The 6,000-nt window shown below is 43.8% G+C and overlaps 1 pseudogene; it reads left to right on the top strand.

The window, feature by feature from the left end:
• On the top strand, nucleotides 1–3,383 carry LOC100090437 (annotated as a pseudogene).
• The last annotated feature ends 2,617 nt before the right edge of the window (nucleotides 3,384–6,000 follow it).

Genomic DNA, 6,000 nt, shown 5'->3' with positions numbered 1-6,000 from the left:
ATGACTTACCCCAATCCACAAGTTCTACATCCCCCGTAAGTCAATGAAAATAAACACTGTACATTCTTCTCTGGATGGAGTTGGTCAATAGAGGGGTTAAAAGAGGCTCCCAAATTTCAGTGAAGGCTTTGGTTCTCAAAGGTCGTGAATTGGTCTATTTTGCATTTACATGCTTGGGCTCTCTTTTCCTCACACTTCTTTCCTGCCTTCTCCAAGGCGCTAAACTTGGTGAAGTTTGCATTTTTCTGTACTCCCACTCTTTAATAATAATAATAATAATAATAATAATTATGGTATATGCTAAGTGCTTACTATGTGCCTGGCACTGTACTTAGCACTAGGGTGGATACAAGCAAGTTCAGTTGGACACAGTCTCTGTCCCACATGGGGCTCACAGTCTCAATCCCCATTTTCCAGGTGAGGAAACCAAGGCCCAGAGAAGTGAAGTGACTTGCCCAAGGTTACAGAGCAGACAAGTGGCAGAGCCAGGATTAGAACCCAGGTCCTCCTGACTCCCAGGCCCCCACTGTATCCACTAAACCCCACTGGTCCTCTAGTCTACAACCTGTGGTCCAATCTGCTCCTCCTCCCCTTAGGACGTTTAACTGGGCTGGAGTGGGCCTGTCAGATGGATCAGTGCCGTAATCCCAGTTGTCATTTTCAGGGCTTGGTTATTCTCATGGGCAGCTGGGTGAGGTCCCTTCTGAGGGACAGAATTCTAAGGCTTGAGATGGGCAGATTCATGAGTAAACTCGCTAGCTGGGAGAACTGGAAGTCTGGACAGTTGTGCTTGTTTATGGACCATGATGGGCTCTTAGTAACTGATTATTGTTTTTGCTCTTCAGGAGAACTGATGTCCTGGTAATTACTCCCTGGCTTATTCCAATTGTCTGGGAAGGGACTTTTAACATTGACATTTTAAATGAGTAATTCAGGCAAAGGAACATCACTGGGGGACTGATGGTGTTTGCCATCAAAAAGTAAATGAATGAGAGAACGTGAACACAAATCAGGCAAAACAGTGACTTGTCCAAGGTCACACAGCAGACAAGTGGCAGAGCTGGGATTAGAACTCATGACCTTCTGACTCCCAGGCCCGTGCTCTATCCAATATGCCTACATTTACTGCACTAAGCACTTGGGAAAGTATAATACAACCACAGTTAACTTCTCTGAGCCTCAGTTACCTCATTTGTAAAATGAAGATTGAGACTGTGAAGCCCCACAGGGACTTGGGATAAAGATTGTGTCCAACTCGATTTGTCCATATCCATCTCAGCACTTCGTACAGCGCCTGGCACATAGTAAGCACTTAACAAATACCATTATTATTATAATAATTAATAAATACCAGTGTTAGAGAGCATGGTCAAAGTCTAAACAAAAGTTAATGGACAATTCTGGGAGGGAACTGGTTTCCCAACCGATAGGGTGACAAGTCTCCCCCAAAGTCTTCCCTCACCCCACCCCCAGTGTGGAACTGAGCCCTCTGGGGGCAAAGCCAAGAGAAGTGACTCAGTTGGACCTGGCTGTTTGGTTGTAAAGCCCTGCCTCTCTGTTCTCCCTGTGATCCAACCAGAAAGATCTACATATGCTTTCAGTCTATCAGGGGCAAAAGGGAAACTAGTGGAGCTTACCTTAATCACCTGCATCACTGAGGGATATTTTAGTCTAAATCCAGTCCCCAGCTTCTCCCCAATCAAACTTATCAGGCAGCAAATGATAATAATAATAATGTTTTTTTTTAACATGTTTACTATATGTTAAGCACTAGTTTAAGCGCTGGGGTAGATACAAGATATTCAGGTTGGACACAGTCCCTGTCCCAGTTGGGGTTCACAGTCTTAATCCTCATTTTACAGATGGGGAAACTGAGGCTCAGAGCAGTTAAGTGATTTGGCAAAGATCACACAACAGGCAAGTGGTGGAGCAGGGATTAGAACTCAGGTCCTCTGAGTCCTCGGACCATGCTCTTTTCACTAGGCAACACTGCTTTCCATAATAGCAAATAACCTAATTACGTGGTTAGCCAATTTAGCTAGGTGAGCATGGTTAATTAGTTTGACCCATTAGTCTTGTTCTTCAGGGCCTGTAAATGCGTCCTTGCCGTCCTTGACTTTAATCTTGTCTGGTTTGGGAGTTTGGTTCAGACATGACGGCTGGGACTTAACACTCTGGATTGGAGCATGGATGAAGTTCCTAATTTCATATCTTCCTTTGGTTGCCTTGAACATGGGTTGGCTGACGTTGGTCCTGCTTTGTGAGCATACAGCTATGTCGCTCTAATTTTGATCTAATAAGCCCTGTAGGATTCCAATAGGCACATATTAGGTTAGTCGATTTTAGACAGTCCTGATGTAAGTATGGTCCAGTGACTTTTCAGAAGGTATTTTTCCAATTATTTGTGACCCTGAAATCGATGCCTCTACCTCATCTTGAAATCTCATGTGCAGATATGTGGTCTTCCTGAAACTGTTCCTGGAAACTGCAGAGAAGCAGTTTATGATGGGACACAGAGTGAATTATTACAGCTACACAGACCAACCAGCTGACGTCCCCACTGTCCCCCTCCTAGAGGGAAGGAAGATGGTGGTCCTGGAAGTCCACAACGACACCCGTTGGCAGGACGTCTCCATGCGCCGCATGGAGATGATTAGCCACTTCGCCCTCCGGGAAGCTGGCTACCTCGTGCGTGTGGACGTAGAGATGAGATTCAGCGACCATGTTGGGGTGGAGATTCTGAGCTCTCTGTTTGGTATTCTCCACCCGGGCTTCTTAAAGGCCAAAGGGAGATCCTTCACCTGCGAGCAGTGGCCTTTGTCTCGAGCCTACATACCCCCAGATGAGGGGGACTTCTACTGTTTGGGGGCCTTTTTTGAGGAACAGTGAGCAAGGCTTACAAAGTTGCCAAGGAGTGTCACCAAACCATAATGATGGGCAAGTGCAGTAAAACTGAAGCAATGTGGCAAGATGGGAGTCACTTAAACAAGAAGAGAAGCAGTGTGGTCTAGTGGATAGAGCACAGTCCTGCAAGTCAGAAGGACCTGGGTTTTAATCCGGCTTCGCCCCTCGTCTGCTGTGTGACCTTGGGTAAGCCACCTAACTTTTCCATGCCTCAGTTACCTCATCTGTAAAATGGGGATTAAGACTGTGAGCCCTATGTGGGACAGGGACTGTGTCCAATCTGATTAATTTGTATCTACCCCAGTGCTTAGTACCGTGCAAGCATTTAAAAATGCCATTCAAAAAGATATTTGCTTTACCATAAACCAAGCAAAGTTCTTTTTCCAAAATACATGTGGGGTGAGCAATTTCTGGAAAGGACGGCCATCCTTCAGAAATTGAGATATGTTGCCTTGCCAAAGAACCCTGCTGAAATTTAGAATAAATGAGAACCTTCCTTTTGAAGGGGTTGATGAAAAATTGACGTTAGGATATATAAGGCTCTCCACTGCTTCACTGCTTTCCTTTTTATTGTCTTTGTGATCAGCTGAAAGGGAGGAATGTAACTTGCTTCAGGTAATTCCCATTTCCTGCTTATTCAGAAGACAGTTTGAACTAATGTGAAAAGTGAATCCCTTTTTTAATCAACTGCTAGCTAGTTGATTCGTTTTAGAAAGGTGTTAAACACACTGCTTGTTTGCAGATTGCGAGAGCAGACTGTTCCCCTTTCAAATTGGTCACACCAACATTTATCCCACGGAAGAGTTCATTTTCATGTTATTTGGAATATTTAAAATTGGGACCTTCCATGCTAATAAGGACAGGACAATAGAACCCAAGAGAGTCTCCTATCTGCTTTTCATTTTTTGTTACCTGGACCAAAAACAGATAATAAATGAGACCAAAGTGAAACTTCTCCAGGGTTATGCGACTATTCCCACTGATAGGAATGCTTCATCTAATCTGACATTTCCAGGCTTCTGGAGATGGAGGAGGCGGTTGGTTAGGACATGTTTTCTCCCCGAGAAGTTCCCAGTTAGAATAAAACAAAGAGAAAGTCAGAGAAACAATGGCTTAGTGGAAAGAACACAAGCCTTGGAGCCTATGGACCTTGGTTCTGATCTCAACTCTACCCCTTGTTTCTTGTGCGACCTTAGGAAAGTCATTTAACTTCTCTGTGCCTCGGTTACCTCATCTACAAAATAGGGATTAAGACTATGAGCTCTATGTGGGACCCAGGCTGTGTCCAAACCAATTATCTAGTATCTACCCTCTTGCTTAGTACAGTGCCTGGCACATAGTAAATGCTTAACAAATACCATTTTTTAAAAAGTCGGTTGATCATGATGGTTCCTTATACTACTGTAAATATTTCATCTACCGTTTTCTAAAAGTTACATTTTATTCAGATTTTATTTTGTTTTGGGGGGGGAGAGTCAAAGGTGAGAGGGGGTTGGATGCTTTGGCCTGGAAATATCTAATTTTTTTTTTGCCTCAAATCCACGTAAAGTCAAGACCTGGAAAAGTGAAACAAATGAATTATAATCCATCCTCATTGTAACATGCACAGTGAGAGATAGGGAAATAAATTTGGTGTTGATTGGATTTTCCTTTTCCTTACTAAACTATAAGACTATTCTTTGTTCTGGCTAGTCTCATTAGTTCAGCAGAGCCCTTTACCAACATCAATTCTCGATACCTTGACAAGTGTTACAATCAACAGTTCACTTTCCTCAAGAGTAAATACAAAGCCTCTGTTTATATTCCACTCCTTTAATCTTCCTCCTCCACCCTCCATTTATTTTCCCCTGGGGTTTCCATCTTCCATGAATTCTATTGATTTTTCCATATACTTCATCTCTTGTACTAGGAACTTGGGAAATGTGGAATAAGCAGGTGACATAGTCCCCACCTACCAAGACCTTATACTCTAATCGGGGGGTGGAAAATGCAGGAAAATGGGGAAACAGTGTGACCTAGTAGCTGGGTGACCTTCGGCAAGACACTTAACTTCTCTGTGCCTCAGTTACCTCATCTGTATATGGGGAATAAGACTGTGAGCCCTGGGTAGGGCAGGGACCGTGTCCAACTTATTATCTTGTATCTACTACAGCGCTTAATACAGTGTCTGGCACATAGTAAGTACTTAACAAATACAATTATTATTATTATTATTACGAAGGGCCGAAAGGCCCTTTCGTAGATGGTGGTGTGCAATAATGACACAGGTCTTTGTGGATACCTATTAGAATAATCTCAGCCTCAGTGTCCCAGCTCTCCTCAATCGATCAGTGGTATTTATTGAGTGCTTACTGTGTTCAGAGCACTATACTAAGCGCTTGGGAGAGTACAGTACAAAAGAATTAGCAGAAACGTTCCCTGTCCATAAAGAGTTTACAGTATAAAGGAGGGAGCAGACATTAATGTGAATAAATAAGTCATTTATAATATATAATTTAAAGGTATGTACATAATGCTGGCCTTGACTCATCTCTCTCATTCCATCTGCATACTCAATCCTGTTGGTTCTATCTTCGCAGCACCGCTAAAATCCACCCTTTCCTCTCCCGCTACCCTGCGGATCCTAGCACTCACAATAATAATCATGTTGGTATTTGTTAAGCGCTTACTATGTGCAGAGCACTGTTCTAAGCGCTGGGGTAGATACAGGGTAGTCAGGTTGTCCCACGTGAGGCTCACAGTCTTAATCCCCATTTTACAGATGAGGTAACTGAGGCCCAGAGAAGTGAAGTCATTTGCCCACAGTCCCACAGCTGACAAGTGGCAGATCTGGGATTCGAACCCATCGCCTCTGACTCTCAAGCCCGGGCTCTTTCCACTGAGCCATGCTGCTTCTCTATTCCTAATTCACTAATTCTGATCTAATTCACTTATCCTATCCCATCTTGACTACTGCATCAGCCTGCTCGCTGACCTCCAGGCCTCCTGTCTCTCCCCTCTCCAATCCATACCTCACTCTATTGCACGGGTCGTCTAACAACAAAAACATTCAGTTCATGTCTCCCCACTCCTCAAGAACCTCCAATAGCTACCCAG

The sequence above is a fragment of the Ornithorhynchus anatinus genome, chromosome 4 (genome assembly GCF_004115215.2).
Source record: "Ornithorhynchus anatinus isolate Pmale09 chromosome 4, mOrnAna1.pri.v4, whole genome shotgun sequence".
Lineage (NCBI taxonomy): Eukaryota > Metazoa > Chordata > Mammalia > Monotremata > Ornithorhynchidae > Ornithorhynchus > Ornithorhynchus anatinus.
This window is presented reverse-complemented; position numbering and strand designations above follow the sequence as displayed.